The 19,158-nt window shown below is 55.3% G+C and overlaps 2 long non-coding RNA genes across 2 annotated transcripts; both read left to right on the top strand.

Annotated features, from left to right (window-relative positions):
- The first annotated feature begins 69 nt into the window (after positions 1–69).
- LOC133363023 (uncharacterized) lies at positions 70–14,278 on the top strand. The gene is made up of 4 exons (XR_009757558.1): positions 70–211; positions 7,010–7,103; positions 7,517–7,564; positions 14,186–14,278. It is a non-coding gene; the product is annotated as an uncharacterized LOC133363023 (long non-coding RNA).
- Positions 14,279–15,754: 1,476 nt separating this feature from the next.
- LOC133363029 (uncharacterized) lies at positions 15,755–18,390 on the top strand. The gene is made up of 3 exons (XR_009757565.1): positions 15,755–15,799; positions 17,489–17,540; positions 18,289–18,390. It is a non-coding gene; the product is annotated as an uncharacterized LOC133363029 (long non-coding RNA).
- The last annotated feature ends 768 nt before the right edge of the window (positions 18,391–19,158 follow it).

Here is a 19,158-nt window from a genome sequence, read left to right as displayed (position 1 = left end):
CCCCCCCCCCCCCTCTCCTCACCCCTCCTCACCCCCTCCCCCCTCTCCTCACCATCCGCCCGTGTCCCAGTCGACATCCGCGAGATCCGCGAGGTGCGGGAGGGGCGGCAGTCACGTGACTTTGACCGCGTGGTGGAGGACGTGGACTCGTCCCTCTGCCTCGTCATCCTCTACGGCTCCGAGTTCCGCCTACGCACCCTCAGCGTCGCCGGTAACTCGCCCGCTCACTCACTCAACCACACGCTCAACCACTCAACCACTCACTCAACCACTCACTCAACCACTCACTCAACCACTCACTCAACCACTCACTCAACCACTCACCCACTCACTCAACCACTCACTCAACCACTCACCCACTCACTCACTCACCCACTCACTCACCCGCTCACTCAACCACTCACTCACTCACTCAACCACTCACTCAACCACTTAACCACTCACTCACTCAACCATACGCTCACTCACTCACCCACTCACTCACCCGCTCACTCAACCACTCACTCACTCAACCACTCACTCAACCACTTAACCACTCACTCACTCAACCATACGCTCACTCACTCACTCGCTCACTCACTCAACCACTCACTCACTTGCTCACTCACTCACTCACCCACTCACTCAGTCAACCATACGCTCACTCACTCACTCAACCACTCACTCACTCAACCACACGCTCGCTCACCCGCTCACTCACTCACTCACCCACTCACTTACTCACTCACCCACTCACTCAACCATACGCTCACTCACTCACTCACCCGTTCACTCACTCAACCACTCACTCACTCACTCAACCACTCACTCACTCAACCACTCACTCACTCACTCAGCCACTCTCTCACTCAACCACTCACTCACTCACCCGCTCACTCACTCACTCACCACTCACTCACTCACTCACCACTCACTCACTCAACCACTCACTCACTCAACCACTCACCCGCTCACTCAACCACTCACTCACTCAACCACTCACTCACTCAACCATACGCTCACTCACTCACTCGCTCACTCACTCAACCACTCACTCACTCAACCACTCACTCACTCAACCACTCACTCACTCAACCACTCACTCACTCAACCACTCACTCAACCACTCGCCCGCTCACTCACTCACTCAACCACTCACTCAACCACTCACTCAACCACTTAACCACTCACTCACTCAACCACACACTCACTCACTCAACCACTGACTCACTCACTCAGCCGCTCACTCACTCACCACTCACTCACTCACCACTCACTCACTCAACCACTCACTCAACCACTCACCCACTCACTCACTCGCTCAACCACTCACTCAACCACTCACTCAACCACTCACTCAACCACTCAACCACTCACTCACCCGCTCGCCCGCTCACTCAACCACTCGCTCACTCAACCACTCACTCACTCAACCATACCCTCAGCGTCGCCGGTAACTCGCCCGCTCACTCACTCACTCACCCGTATGCTCACTCACTCACTCAACCGCTCACTCACTCACCCGTATGCTCACCCGCTCACTCACTCACTCAACCACTCGCTCACTCAACCATACACTCACTCACTCAACCACTCACTCACCCACTCACTCATTCAACCACTCATTCAACCACTCACTCACTCAACCACTCACTCAACCACTCACTCACTCAACCACTCAATCACTCAACCACTCACTCACTCAACCACTCAATCACTCAACCACTCACTCACTCACCCGCTCACTCACTCACTCAACCACTCACTCACTCACTCACCCACTCACTCACTCACTCAACCATACGCTCACTCACCCGCTCACTCACTCACTCAACCACTCGCTCACCTGCTCACTCACTCGCTCACCTGCTCACTCACTCAACCATACGCTCACTCACCCGCTCACTCACTCACTCGCCCGCTCACTCACTCACTCAACCATACGCTCACTCATCCGTTCACTCACTCACCCGCTCACCCGCTCACTCAACCATACGCTCACCCGCTCACTCACTCGTACACTCACCCGCTCACTCACTCGCCCATATGCTCACCCGCTCACTCACTCGCTCAACCACTCACCCACTCACTCACTCGCTCAACCACTCACTCAACCACTCACTCAACCACTCAACCACTCACTCACCCGCTCGCCCGCTCACTCAACCACTCGCTCACTCAACCACTCACTCACTCAACCATACCCTCAGCGTCGCCGGTAACTCGCCCGCTCACTCACTCACTCACTCACCCGTATGCTCACTCACTCACTCAACCACTCACTCACTCACCCGTATGCTCACCCGCTCACTCACTCACTCAACCACTCGCTCACTCAACCATACACTCACTCACTCAACCACTCACTCACCCACTCACTCACTCAACCACTCATTCAACCACTCACTCACTCAACCACTCACTCAACCACTCACTCACTCAACCACTCAATCACTCAACCACTCACTCACTCACCCGCTCACTCACTCACTCAACCACTCACTCACCCGCTTATTCACTCACTCACCCGCTCACTCACTCACTCAACCACTCACTCACCCGCTTACTCACTCACTCACTCACCCACTCACTCACTCACTCAACCATACGCTCACTCACCCGCTCACTCACTCACTCGCTCACCTGCTCACTCACTCAACCATACGCTCACTCACCCGCTCACTCACTCACTCGCCCGCTCACTCACTCACTCAACCATACGCTCACTCATCCGTTCACTCACTCACCCGCTCACCCGCTCACTCAACCATACGCTCACCCGCTCACTCACTCGTACACTCACCCGCTCACTCACTCGCCCATATGCTCACCCGCTCACTCAGTCATCCGTACGCTCACCCGCTCACTGACTAACTCACCCGTATGCTCACCCGCTCACTCATCTGTACGCTCACCCGCTCACTCACTAACTCACCCGTACGCTCACCCGCTCACTCACTCACACACTCACTCACCCACCTGTACGCTCACCTACTCACTCACTAACTCACCCATACGCTCACTCACTAACTCACCCGTACGCTCACCCGCTCATTCACTAACTCACCCGTACACTCACCCGCTGTGTCCATGCATGATTGCACCCAGCAGTTCACTAAACCCACTGACAAAGTCAAAGATCCCCTGCGTAGCCTCTAACAGGGCTGTAGGGGCAAGTGCTGTCAGTAGCGAGTAGCAGCAGCACCTGTGAAGGCTACCGGTGCGGTGGCACCTGAGGGGGTGGGTGGCCAGCACCACGCCCGGCCGACAGAGACACGCACAGACAGACACACAGACAGACACACACAGACAGACACAACAACAACCGCCATTCGCCACTAAGTGGCGGTGACGTCACCACGACGCTTGTGCCAGACACACACACAGACAGACACACACAGACACACACAGACACACAGAGACACACACAGACACACACAGACACAGACAGACACACAGACACAGACAGACACACACAGACAGACAGACACACATACACAAAGACACATACGGACACACAGACATACACACGGACACATACACAAGGACACACACACATTGACAAAATACACACGGACACACACACAGACGACACACACACAGACGACACACACACGCGCGACACACACGCGACACACACACGCACAAATACTAGAGCGGGGTCATGAATACTGAACGAATTTTTATCATTCTTCTTTCGCCGCTAAGATATTTACAGCAAGTTCACAATCGCCACTTTGGTTTGCAAAGTTACTACTCCTTGAGGAAGTAGCTGCATTCGTGTGTGTGTATGTATGTACGTGTGTGTGTACATGTCATCCACTCACCCACCCAGCCATCCACACACTCACCCACCCAGCCATCCACACACTCACCCATCCACCCATTCACCCACCCACTCACCCACTGACTCACCCACTCACCCACCCAGTCACCCACTCACCCACCCACTCACCCACCCACTCACTCACTCATCCAGTCACCCACCCACTCACCCACTCACCCACCTACTCACTCACTCACCCACCCACTCACCCACCCACTCACCCACCTACCCACGTGTTTATGTTACCAGCTGTAATGCCCCACCGAGCTACTGTGTAGGAGATCTTTTACAGAATCCACCTGGTCCATCGCAGATGATAGCAGCTCACACACACACACCACCATCACCACCATCGTCATCACCACCATCACCACCATCACCACCATCATCACCATCACCACCACCATCATCACCATCATCACCATCATCACCACCATCACCACCATCATCATCACCACCATCACCATGATCACCACCATCACCACCATCACCATCATCACCATCATCACCATCATCACCATCACCACCACCACCATCACCACCATCATCATCACCACCATCACCACCATCACCACCATCATCATCACCATCATCACCATCACCACCATCATCACCATCATCACCATCACCACCATCATCACCACCATCACCATCACCACCATCATCACCATCACCACCATCATCACCATCATCACCATCACCACCATCATCACCACCATCACCACCACCACCACCATCATCATCATCACCACCACCATCATCATCATCATCACCACCACCATCATCATCACTACCATCACCACCATCACTACCATCACCACCATCACCACCACCATCATCATCACTACCATCACCACCATCACTACCATCACCACCATCACCACCACCATCATCATCATCATCACCACCACCATCATCATCATCACCACCACCATCATCATCATCATCACCACCACCATCATCATCATCACCATCACCACCATCATCATCATCACCACCACTACCATCACCACCACCACCATCATCATCATCACCATCATCATCATCACCACCATCATCATCACCATCACCACCACCACCATCATCACCACCACCACCACCACCATCATCATCACCATCACCACCACCACCATCATCACCACCACCATCATCACCACCACCATCATCATCATCACCATCATCATCACCACCATCACCATCACCACCATCATCACCATCAGCACCATCACCACCATCATCACAATCATCACCACCATCATCATACATCACCACCATCACAGATGATAGAGACACATAGAGACACATAGTGACCCATCGAGACCCATAGATACACAGAGACCCATAGAGTCGCATAGCAACACATAGATACACAGAGACACGCAGAGCCCCATAGAGACCCACAGAGACCCATCATAGAGACACAGAGACCCACAGAAACACATAGAGACCCACAGAGACCCACAGAAACACATAGAGACCCACAGCGACCCATCATAGAGACACACAGAGACCCACAGAGACACATAGAGACCCACAGAAACACATAGAGACCCATCATAGAGACACAGAGACCCACATAAACACATAGAGACCCATCATAGAGACCCATCATAGAGACCCATAGAGACCCACAGAGACCCACAGAGACCCACAGAGACCCACAGAGACACACAGAGACACACAGAGACCCACAGAAACACCACGTAGCGATGACGAATGACAGCAGCCCCCCCAGGTGGCTGCTGTCATTGCTGTCGTCACGGCTGTTAGAATTCAGAGCAGCGGCCGAATAACTCTGAGGGCATGGCGACTTCCATTCTAGAGGCGGTGACCGCCACGGGGAGAGAGACGCAGACTCCACATAGACAACAGCAGCAGCAGCAGGCATTGTCAGGGGTCGGGATCGAACCCACGACCTCCTGTAGCCCAGGCGAGGTAGTCAACATCTCCAAGCCACTGTGGTGATGATGATGATGATGAGAGAGACACAGACTCCACATATACAGCAGCAGGGATCGAACCCACGAACTACTGTAGACCAGGACCTCCTGTAGACCAGGCGAGGTAGTCAACATCTCCTAGTCACCGTGATTATGATGATGAGAGACGCAGACTCCACATGTACAGCAGTAGCAGCAGGCATCGTCAGGGGTCTGGATCGAACCCACGACCTCCTGCATACCAGGCGAGGTAGTCAACATCTCTACACCAAAAACGACATTTTTTTTTAGTTGAGCAGCTAAGGTCCCACTGAGTGTCTATAGACACTGCTGTTGCTACTCGCTACGAACAGCACTTGCCCCGACAGCCTGTTAGAGGCTACACGGGGGACCTTTGTCTTTGTGTCTCTGTGTGTATGTGTGTGTGCGTGTGTATGCGTGCGTGTGTATGCGTGCGTGTGTGTGCGCATGTGTGTTGGGGAGTGGTGGGGCAGTGGTTAGCACTACGCTGCGCTACGAACCCGGCGACCCGAGTTCGATTCCCGCTCACGGCCAACACCAGTGACGATTTTCTAAACCGGTCCTGGGCCTCCCCTAGGTCGACTCGGCCTCAAATGAGTTACCTGGTGTAGCGGTGGTGTAGTAGTAAACATCGCCACTGGGGGAGAGACAAAGGCGGCCGGGCGTGATGCTGGCCACCCACCCCCTCGTGTGCCACCGTGCCGGTAGCCTTCGTAGGTGCCGCTCGCTAACAGCACTTGCCCCTACAGTCTGTTAAAGCTACACGGGGGATCTTTGTGTGCGTGTGTGTGCGTGTGCATGCGTGTGTGCGTGCGTGTGTGTGCCTGTGTGTGCCTGTGTGTGTGTGCGTGTGTGTGTGTGCGTGTGTGTGTGTGTACGTGTGTGTGCGTGTGTGTGTACGCGTGTGTGTGTGTGGGGGGAGCGGTGGTACAGCGGTTAGCGCACTGTGCTATGAACCCAGCGACCCGGGTTCGATTCCCGCTCACGGCCAACACCGGTGACGATTATCTGAACCGGTCATGGGCCTCCCCTAGGTCGACTCAGCCTCAAATGAGTACCTGGTGAGGTGTGTAAACATCGCCACTGGGGAGACAAAGGCGGTCGGGCGTGGTGCTGGCCACCCACCCCCTCGTGTGCCGTGCCGGCCTTCATAGGTGCTCGCTAACAGCACTTGCCCCTACAGTCTGTTAAGGCTTTATGGGGGATCTTTGTTTTTTGTTTGTGTGTAATCGCACCCTTCCAGCCCTGACGCGGGAGGATGTGAAGATCTGGCTGATGGGCCTGCAGTGGTTTGTGGCCGACACACAGAAGTCCGCCACGCCCCTGCAGATCGAACGGTACGCCGGTCAGCTCGCGCGCACGCACGGACACACGCACGTGCACGCACGCACACACGGACACACACGCACGCACGGACACCCTCGCTCGTACGCACACTCGCACGCACGCACACACACACGCTCGCTCACTCCCACACTCGCACGCACACTCACTCGCTCGCTCACTCCCACACTTGCACACACACTCGCACGTACACTCACACGCTCACTCACTCCCACATTCACACACTCGCACGCTCACTCGCTCGCTCGCACACACACTCGCTCCCTCACTCACACACACACACACACTCCCTCATGCACACACACACACACTCTGCTGTGTGATGAGTCTGTGGGTCTCTGCTGTGTGATGAGTCTATGGCTCTCTGCTGTGTGATGAGTCTATGGCTCTCTGCATTCCTTCGCAGGTGGTTGAGGAAACAGTTCTACTCGTTGGATCGTAACCGCGGCAACACGTGAGTCCAGCCACCAACACGAACCTCCCCCTGCCAGCACCTCCATAGAGACCCATAGACTACTCACACAGAGACCCATAGACTACTCACACAGAGACCCATAGACTACCCACACAGAGACCCATAGACTACTCACACAGAGACCCATAGACTACTCACACAGACCCATAGACTACTCACACAGAGACCCATAGACTACTCACACAGAGACCCATAGACTACCCACACAGAGACACATAGACTACTCACACAGACCCATAGACTACTCACACAGAGACCCATAGACTACTCACACAGAGACCCACAGACTACTCACACAGACCCATAGACTACTCACACAGAGACCCATAGACTACTCACACAGAGACCCACAGACTACCCACACAGAGACCCACAGACTACTCACACAGAGACCCACAGACTACCCACACAGAGACCCATAGACTCATCACACAGAGACCCACAGACTACCCACACAGAGACACATAGACTACTCACACAGAGACCCATAGACTCATCACACAGCAGCAACAACAACCGCCATTCGCCACTAAGTGGCGGTGACGTCACTACGACGCTTGTGCCAGGCTATGTGCACCTTGAGGCCATGTGAAGTGTTGAACGCCCGCTGGCAGGAGGTCACGGGGCAGACCCAGCAGGTGCCACGGGTCGACTGACTGAGATGACTGGCTGATGCACCACCTGTGCCCCCATTGTGCCAACTCGCTGTGCTTTGGCCACCCGGCGCTCCGCTCGTTGTTGTGAGCGTCGCTCCTCCGCCCTCCGTTGTTGTTGGAGGGCGACTGCCTCCAACTGCCCAGTAGCGTCCTTCACGAGCCTCCTCCACAGAGGCCGATCTTGACACCGCTGGTACCGGTCATCGGCAAGTTCACTCAGCTCCACGTCCTCCTGTACCACGTCACTCCATCTCTTCTCTAGCCTGTGCCGCGCCCGTTTAGCCCCCTCGATCCGGCCGAACAAAAGCTGTTTAGGCATGCGGTAGCTGGGCATGCGGGCTACATGGCCCAGCGAACGCAGCCTTGCCTGCCGGAGGAGCTCACAGATGCGACTTTGTCCAGATCTTTCAACGATTTGTGAGCTCCTCACACAATCCAGCCTGGCTAAACCCATGATGGATCGTAGGCAGGCCAGCCTAAATGTTTCCAACCGGCGAAGATGTTCCATTAGGGGGGTCCACGTTTCACAAGCGTAGAGAAGGGAGGGAATGACTGTGGCCGAGAAGACCTGAAGCTTCGTGCGGAGCGACAGACCAGGTAGCTTCCAAACAGCGTTACGCAACCAATGAAAAGATATTGCCGCTCGACTGACCTCTGCTGTTAAACTGGAGCCGGTCATAAACACACTGCCCAGGTATGGGAAACTCTCCACTCTCTCCACAACTGCCCCATCGCCGATTGGGAGTTGTGGGGGTGGAGTGTCCGATGGTACAAAATACCCAGGCAGGTGCTGAGTTTTGGTGGGGCTGATGGTAAGGCCCCACCTCTTAGTGGCATGCTCCAGTCTCAGCAGCAGCGTCTCCCAACTCCTCCTCTGAATGAGCAGCTATTACCAAATCATCGGCATACATAACGTGGTTGACCAATAGGGAGCCATCCCTTGATCGCACCCGGACATCGATCAGCCTCCCATTATATCTGTACCAAATGGAAATTCCCCCGGTACAGCTATTGAAGGCTTCACAAACTACGCAGTCAAAATAGATGTTAAATAATGTGGGAGCCAGAGGACATCCCTGTCGCACCCCAAGGTGTACAGGGAAAGGCTCCGACTCCCAGCCACGTAGTTTTACCCGGGCCCGCTCACCATCATGAAGGTCCTTAATGATCGTGAGCAGAGGGTCAGGGACTCCGAAAGCACGAAGAACAACCCAGAGCCCAGGCCTACTGATGGTATCATAGGCCTTGACCAGGTCAATAAAGCAGAGATGTAGGTCTTTTTGGAATTCCCTACACCTCTGCTGTAGCAGACGGACAGAAAATATGGCATCTGTACAGGACCGCCCTTTCCTGAAACCGCATTGGGGCTCCGCAAGCCTCTCCTCAGCGTGCCTAGAAAGGCGATGTTGAATAATCCTTGCCAGGACCTTACCCGGCACACACACGCACGTACACACACACACACATGCACGTACACACATGCACGTACACACACACACACGTACACGCACGCACGTACACACACACATGCACGTACACACGCACGCACGTACACACACACACGCACGTACACACGCACGTACACACACACGTACACACACACACGCACGTAGACACACACACATGTACACACACACACACGTACACACACACGCACGTACATACACAAATGCACGTACACACACACACGTACACACACGTACACACACACACACACACGTGTACACACACACACACACATGTGTTATCGATTCCCGGCCGAGTGGGCGCCGTGGTGGTTTTGCCTTCTCTCCCCCCTCATGCCGGGTCTGGTCCTGGACCCCGCCTGGGTGTTGGTGGGTTGGTGGGTGTGGGTGGGTTGGTGGGTGTGGGTGGGTTGGTGGGTGTGGGTGGGTTGGTGGGTGTGGGTGGGTTGGTGGGTGTGGGTGGGTATGTGGGTGTGGGTGGGTTGGTGGGTGTGGGTGGGTTGGTGGGTGTGGGTGGGTTGGTGGGTGTGGGTGGGTTGGTGGGTGTGGGTGGGTTGGTGGGTGTGGGTGGGTTTGTGGGTGTGGTGGGTATGTGGGTGGATGGCTGTGTGTGGCTGGGTGTGTGTGGCTGGGTGGGGTCTATGTGTGGCTGGCTGTGTGTGGGTGTGTGGTTGGGTGGGTGTGTGTGTGTGGCTGGGTGGGTGTGTGTGTGTGGCTGGGTGTGTGTGTGTGTGTGGCTGGGTGGGGTGTATGTGTGGCTGGGTGTGGGTGTGTGTGTGGCTGGGTGGGTGTGTGTGGCTGGGTGTGTTGTGTGTGTGGGTGCGGGGTGTGTGGTTGTGTGTGTGTGTGGCTGGGTAGGTGGGTGGGTGCGTGTGTGGGTGTGGTGTGGCTGGGTGCGTGTGTGTGTGTGGCTGCGGGGTGGAGTGTGTGGGTGTGCGTGTGTGTGTGTGGCTGGGTTGTGTGTGTGGGTGTGTGTGTGTGTGTGGCTGGGTGTGTGGTGGGTGTGTGTGTGTGGGTGTGTGTGTGTTGTCGGTGTGGGTGGCTTCCAAACGGCTTCCTTTCGCCCGGCTGGAGGAAGCCGCTTGTACGTTATCGGCAAAGATCCCGGCCTCCTGGCAAAGATAACCGTCGGTGGAACTCCACGGCCTCCTGCGGCGTCGCCCGGCAACCGGCGGGTGCGCGCCCACCGATACCAGTGAAGCCGCGGTGACGTCACCGCCCGTGCCAGGCTAGGTGCAGGAGGAGGTCACGGGGCAGACCCAGCAGGTGCCGTGGGTTGACTGCTGTGCCAGGCTAGGTGCAGGAGCAGGAGGTCACCGGGCAGACCCAGCAGGTGCCGTGGGTTGACTGCTGTGCCAGGCTAGGTGCAGGAGGAGGAGGTCACGGGGCAGACCCAGCAGGTGCCGTGGGTTGACTGCTGTGCCAGGCTAGGTGCAGGAGGAGGTCACGGGACAGACCCAGCGGGTGCCGTGGGTTGACTGCTGTGCCAGGCTAGGTGCAGGAGGAGGTCACGTGGCAGACCCAGCAGGTGCCGTGGGTTGATTGCTGTGCTAGGCTAGGTGCAGGAGGAGGAGGTCACGGGACAGACCCAGCAGGTGCCATGGGTTGATTGCTGTGCCAGGCTAGGTGCAGGAGGAGGTCACGGGACAGACCCAGCAGGTGCCATGGGTTGACTGCTGTGCCAGGCTAGGTGCAGGAGGAGGAGGTCACGGGACAGACCCAGCAGGTGCCGTGGGTTGACTGCTGTGCCAGGCTAGGTGCAGGAGGAGGAGGAGGTCACGGGACAGACCCAGCAGGTGCTGGGTCTGCCCGTGTGGCGATGTTTACTGCACACCGCACCGGGTAACTCATTTGAGGCCGAGTCGACCTAGGGGAGGCCCAGGACCGGTTCAGATAATCGTCACCGGTGTTGGCCGTGAGCGCGAATCGAACTCGGGTCATAAGCCGGGTTCGTAGCGCAGCGCAGCGCTAAGCACTACACCAACGCTGCCCATCCGCTCCCCGCACTCACACACACAGGCACACGCACGCACACGCACACACACACACAGGCACGCACACAGGCATGCGCACACGCACACAGGCATGCGCACACGCACACACGCGCACACGCACACACACACACAGGCACACACACAGGCATACGCACGCACACACACACACAGGCACGCACACAGGCATATACACACACAGGCACACGCACGCACACACACACACACACAGGCACACGCACGCACACAGGCATATACACACACAGGCACACGCACACAGGCATGCGCACACGCACACACGCGCACACGCACACACACAGGCACATACACACACACATACGCATGCACACACACACTTGCACACATACTATACATTCCACTACACACTAATATACACTACACACTACTATATAGTACACTACTACACACTACACAAGTATAGACCTTTAGACTCACACCATAGAGACCCATAGACACCCACAGACTACTCACACAGAGACCCACAGACTCTCACAGAGACCCACAGACTCTCACAGAGACCCACAGACTCGCACAGAGACCCATAGACTACTCACACAGAGACCCACAGACTACTCACACAGAGACCCACAGACTCTCACAAAGACCCACAGACTCACACAGAGACCCATAGACTACTCACACAGAGACCCACAGACTCACACAGAGACCCATAGACACCCACAGACTACTCACACAGAGACCCACAGACTCACACAGAGACCCACAGACTAACACAGAGACCCATAGACTCACACAGAGACCCACAGACTCACAAAGAGACCCACAGACTCACACAGAGACCCACAGACTACTCACACAGAGACCCACAGACTCACACAGAGACCCACAGACTCAACACAGACTCACAGACTCACAGACTCACACAGAGATAACCACAGACTCACACAGAGACCCATAGACTACTCACACAGAGACCCACAGATTCACACAGAGACCCACAGACTCTCACAGAGACCCACAGACTCACACAGAGACCCACAGACTCACACAGAGACCCATAGACTCACACAGAGACCCATAGACACCCACAGACTACTCACACAGAGACCCACAGACTCACACAGAGACCCACAGACTCACACAGAGACCCACAGACTCACACAGAGACCCACAGACTCACACAGAGACCCATAGACACCCACAGACTACTCACACAGAGACCCACAGACTCACACAGAGGACCCATAGACACCCACAGACTACTCACACAGAGACCCACAGACTCACACAGAGACCCACAGACTCACACAGAGACCCACAGACTCACACAGAGACCCACAGACTCACACAGAGACCCATAGACACCTACAGACTACTCACACAGAGACCCACAGACTCACACAGAGACCCACAGACTCACACAGAGAGACCCATAGACTCACACAGAGACCACAGACTTACACAGAGACCCACAGACTACTCACACAGAGACCCACAGACTCACACAGAGACCCACAGACTCACACAGACTCACACAGAGATAACCACAGACTCATACAGAGACCCATAGACTACTCACACAGAGACCCACAGACTCACACAGAGACTCACACAGAGACCCACAGACTCACACAGAGAGACCCACAGACTCACACAGAGACCCATAGACTACTCACACAGAGACCCACAGACTCACACAGAGACCCACAGACTACTCACACAGAGACCCATAGACTCACACAGAGACCCACAGACTCACACAGAGACCCACAGCTCACACAGAGACCCACATACTCACACAGAGACCCACAGACTCACACAGAGAGACCCACAGACTCGCACAGAGACCCACAGACTCACACAGAGACCCACAGACTCACACAGAGAGACCCACAGACTCGCACAGAGACCCACAGACTCACACAGAGAGACCCACAGACTCACACAGAGACCCATAGACTACTCACACAGAGACTCACAGACTCACACAGAGACCCACAGACTCACACAGAGACCCACAGACTCACACAGAGACCCACAGACTCACACAGAGAGACCCACAGACTCACACAGAGACCCCATAGACTCACACAGAGACCCACAGACTCACACAGAGACCCAAGACTCACACAGAGACCCACAGACTCACACAGAGACCCATAGACTACTCACACAGAGACCCACAGACTCACACAGAGATACCTACAGACTACTCACACAGAGACCCACAGACTCACACAGAGACCCACAGACTCGCACAGAGACCCACAGACTCACACAGAGACCCACAGACTCACACAGTGACCCACAGACTCACACAGAGACCCACAGACTCACACAGAGACCCATAGACTCGCACAGAGACCCACAGACTCGCACAGAGACCCACAGACTCACACAGAGAGACCCACAGACTCGCACAGAGACCCACAGACTCACACAGAGACCCACAGACTCACACAGAGAGACCCACAGGCTACTCTCACGTGCTCCCTGTCTCCTCAGTGTGGGCATGAAGGAGCTAAAAGTCTTCCTGCCAAATGTCAACTTCAAGGTGCCCAGCATGCGCTACCTGAGGGACAAGTTCGTGGTGGGTGACTCTTGCGGCACGCACGCACACACGTTCGTGTGTGAGTGTGTCTGTGTGTGAGTGTGTGAGTGTGAGTGAGTGAGTTGTGTGCCTGTGTGTGAGTGTGTGTGAGTGAGTGTGTCTGTGTGTGGGTGAGTGTGTCTGTGTGTGAGTGAGTGTGTCTGGTGTGTGTGTGAGTGAGTGTGTCTGTGTGTGTGTGAGTGAGTGTGTCTGTGTGTTCGTGTGTGAGTGTGTCTGTGTGTGAGTAAGTGCGTCTGTGTGTGAGTGAGTGAGTGCGTCTGTGTGTGAGTGTGTCTGTGTGTGAGTGAGTGTGTCGTGTGTGGAGTGAGTGAGTGTGTCTGTCTGTGAGTGTCTGTGTGTGAGTGAGTCTGTATGTGAGTGAGTGTGTCTGTGTGTGAGTGTGTCTGTGTGTGAGTGAGTGGGTCTGTGAGTGAGTGTGTCTGTGTGTGAGTGAGTGATTGTGTCTGTGTGTGAGTGAGTGTGTCTGTGTGTGAGGAGCTGCTACTCGCTAACAGCACTTGCCCCAACAGTCTGTTACAGGCTACACTGGGAATCTGTGTGTTGTGTGTGTAAGTGTGTGTGTGTGTAAGGTGTGTGTGTGGTGTAAGTGTGTGCGTATGTTGAAACTCTTCATTTGCTCCATACGTAGTCAACTGTGCTAACCGGAGGTGCTGTGTGGTGCTGTGTGTGTTGTGTGTGTGTGCTATGTGTGTGTGTGCTGTATGTGCTGTGGTGCTGTACGTGCTGGTGGCTGTGTGTGTGCTGTGTTGTGGGTGTGCTGTGTGTGTGCTGTGTGCAGGATGGTGGAGCCAGCCCAACAGAAATGTCCTTTGAGCAGTTTGCACTTTTCTACAAGAACCTCATGTTTGACGCCAGCGTGTGGTGAGTGCCGATGGCGGTGACGGTGGTGGTGGTGGCGGCGTTGGTGGGGTGTGGTTGTCCGCGGTGATGTGGTGGTGATGATGATGATGGGTGGTGATGATGACGATGATCGTTGTGGTGATGATGATGATTGTGATGATGATGACGATGGTGGTGATGATGGTGATCGTGGTGATGATGATGATGATGATCGTAGTGATGATGATGATCGTAGTGATGACAATGATGGTGGTGATGATGACGATGATTGTGGTGATGATAACGATGATGATGGTGGTGACGATTACGATGATCGTGGTGATGATGACGATGACGATGGTGGTGGCGGTGATGATGATGATTGTGGTGATAATAACAATGGTGTTGGCGGTGATGATGATGATGGTGGTGATGATGACGATGATCGTGGTGATAATAACAGTGATGATGATGGTGGTGATGATGACGATGGTGGTGGTGATGACGACGATGATGGTGGTGATGATGATGATGGTGGTGCACTGCAGCTTTGGCCACGTGTTTGTATCTGTTGTTGTTACCGGACGTCCCATAGACTAGCGGAGTTGCAATAACAGGGGCTACGCTGTGCTCATTGTCTTACAGATCCTGCAGCATCTCCTGGAACAGGGTCTGTCCGTGAGCTTCAGGTACACACAGCATTTACCCCGTGCGCCAGTGTGCGTCTCTATGGGTCTTGTGAGTCTCTGTGCATCTCTGTGTGTTTCTGAGTCTCTGTGAGTCTCTGTGGGTCTCTATGGGTCTCTGAGTCTCTGTGCGTTTTATGGGTATCTGAGTCTCTGCGAGTCTCTGTCAGTCTCTGTGGGTCTCTATGGGTCTCTGAGTCTCTGTGAGTTTCTGAGTCTCTGGGTCTCTGAGTCTCTGTGGGTTTCTGAGTCGCTGTGCATCTCTATGGGTCTCTAAGTCTATGTGAGTCTCTATGGGTCTTTGAGTTCCTGTGAGTGTCTATGGGTCTCTGAATCTCTGTGTACTCACAACTGACTCCCCCTGTCATTACCTCCCGTGGCCACCAGTCCCTTCACACTCACAGCTGACTCCCCTGTCATTACCTCCCGTGGCCACCAGTCCCTTCACACTCACAGCTGACTCCCCTGTCATTACCTCCCGTGGCCACCAGTCCCTTCACACTCACAGCTGACTCCCCTGTCATTACCTCCCGTGGCCACCAGTCCCTTCACACTCACAACTGACTCCCCTGTCATTACCTCCCGTGGCCACCAGTCCCTTCACACTCACAACTGACTCCCCTGTCATTACCTCCCGTGGCCACCAGTCCCTTCACACTCACAGCTGACTCCCCTGTCATTACCTCCCGTAGCCACCAGTCCCTTCACACTCACAACTGACTCCCCTGTCACTACCTCCCATGGCCACCAGTCCCTTCACACTCACAGCTGACTACCCTGTCATTACCTCCCGTGGCCACCAGTCCACTCACACTGCAGGCTGACTCCCCTGTCATTACCTCCCGTAGCCACCAGTCTCTTCACACTCACAGCTGACTCCCCTGTCATTAACTCCCGTGGCCACCAGTCCCTTCACACTCACAACTGACTCCCCTGTCATTACCTCCCATGGCCACCAGTCCCTTCACACTCACAGCTGACTCCCCTGTCATTAACTCCCGTGGCCACCAGTCCCTTCGCACTCACAACTGACTCCCGTGTCATTACCTCCCGTGGCCACCAGTCCCTTCACACTCACAACTGACTCCCCTGTCATTACCTCCCGTGGCCACCAGTCCCTTTGCACTCACAGCTGACTCCCCTCTCATTACCTCCCGTGGCCACCAGTCCCTTCGCACTCACAACTGACCCCCCTGTCATTACCTCCCGTGGCCACCAGTCCCTTCGCACTCACAACTGACCCCCCTGTCATTACCTCCCGTGGCCACCAGTCCCTTCACACTCACAGCTGACCCCCCTGTCATTACCTCCCGTGGCCACCAGTCCCTTCACCTCACAGCTGACCCCCTGTCATTACCTCCCGTGGCCACCAGTCCCTTCGCACTCACAACTGACCCCCCTGTCATTACCTCCCGTGGCCACCAGTCCCTTCACACTCACAGCTGACTCCTCTGTCATTACCTCCCGTGGCCACCAGTCCCTTCGCACTCACAACTGACTCCCGTGTCATTACCTCCCATGGCCACCAGTCCCTTCACACTCACAACTGACTCCCCTGTCATTACCTCCCTTAACCACCAGTCCCTTCACACTCACAACTGACTCCCGTGTCATTAGCTCCTGTGGGTGTGTTTACCCACGAGCTGTACGGCACTTTTACCTTTTGCGCGTTTTTCTTTTTCTCGTCCGCAGGAACCGCATTCCTCTGGATGAGTTTCAGAAGTTTCTCATCTGGGACCAGAAGGTGAGTTAGCGGCAGAGCATGTGTGTGTGTGTGTACGTGTGTGTGTGTGTACGTGTGTGTGTGTGTACATGTGTGTGTGTGTGCGTGTGTGTGTGTGTACGTGTGGGTCTGTGTGTGTGTACGTGTGTGTGTGTACGTGTGTGTAAGTGTGGCTCTGCTGTGTGAGTCTATGGGTCTCTGCTGTGTGATGAGTCTATGGCTCTGCTGTGTGATGAGTCTGTGGCTCTCTGCTGTGTGATGAGTCTGGCTCTCTGCTGTGTGATGAGTCTGTGGCTCTCTGCTGTGTGATGAGTCTATGGCTCTCTGTTGTGTGATGAGTCTATGGCTCTTGCTGTGTGATGAGTCTATGGCTCTCTGCTGTGTGATGAGTCTATGGGTCTCTGCAGTGTGATGAGTCTATGGCTCTCTGCTGTGTGATGAGTCTATGGGTCTCTGCTGTGTGATGAGTCTATGGGTCTCTGCAGTGTGATGAGTCTATGGGTCTCTGCTGTGTGATGAGTCTATGGGTCTCTGCTGTGTGATGAGTCTATGGCTCTCTGCTGTGTGATGAGTCTCTGGCTCTCTGCTGTGTGATGAGTCTCTGGCTCTCTGCTGTGTGATGAGTCTATGGGTCTCCTAAATTCCACCATGATGAGGAGAGAGAGCGATGATGTTGTGTTGTGATTGTTCATGTTGTTATTGATGTTGATATCCGCGTGTGTTGTTGCTGTTGTTGTGTTGTTGTCCTTGCCGCCGTGGCTGCACGCAGGAGAGCTGGGCCAACGACGTGTCGAAAGTGCGTCGCTTCATGGAGCTGTACCTCAACGACCCCATGCGGGAGATTGAGGAGCCCTACTTCGCTCTGGAGGAGGTGGCCCATGACCTCTCCCCACCCCCACACTCACCCACACGGTCACCCACATGCTCACCCGCACGGTCACCCACACACTCACCCACCCACACGGTCACTCACACGCTCACCCACACGGTAACCCACCCTCACCCACACGGTCACCCACACGGTCACCTACACGCTCACCCACACGCTCACCCACACACTCACTCACACGGTCACCCACACGGTCACCCACACACTCACTCACACGCTCACCCACACGGTCACCCACACACTCACTCACACGCTCACCCACACGTTAACCCACACCCTCACCCACACGGTCACGCACACGGTCACCCACACGGTCACCACCACGCTCACCCCCACGGTCACCCCCACGCTTACCACCACACTCACCCACACGGTCACCCACACGGTCACCCACACGGTCACCACCACACTCACCCACACGGTCACCCCCACGGTCACCCCCACGCTTACCACCACACTCACCCACACGGTCACCCACACGGTCACCCACACGGTCACCACCACACTCACCCACACGGTCACCCCCACGGTCACCCCCACGCTTACCACCACACTCACCCACACGGTCACCACCACACTCACCCACACGGTCACCCACACGGTCACCCAAACGGTCACCCACAAACCTTTACCCCCACACACTCACCCACACACTCACTCACACGCTCACCCACACACTAACTCACACGCTCACCCACACGGTCACCCACACGGTCACCCACACACTCACTCACACGGTAACCCACACGG

Source organism: Lethenteron reissneri, unplaced genomic scaffold (assembly GCF_015708825.2).
Source record: "Lethenteron reissneri isolate LAM-NWPU_2019-01 unplaced genomic scaffold, ASM1570882v1 scaffold_1639, whole genome shotgun sequence".
Classification (NCBI taxonomy): domain Eukaryota; kingdom Metazoa; phylum Chordata; class Hyperoartia; order Petromyzontiformes; family Petromyzontidae; genus Lethenteron; species Lethenteron reissneri.
This window is presented reverse-complemented; position numbering and strand designations above follow the sequence as displayed.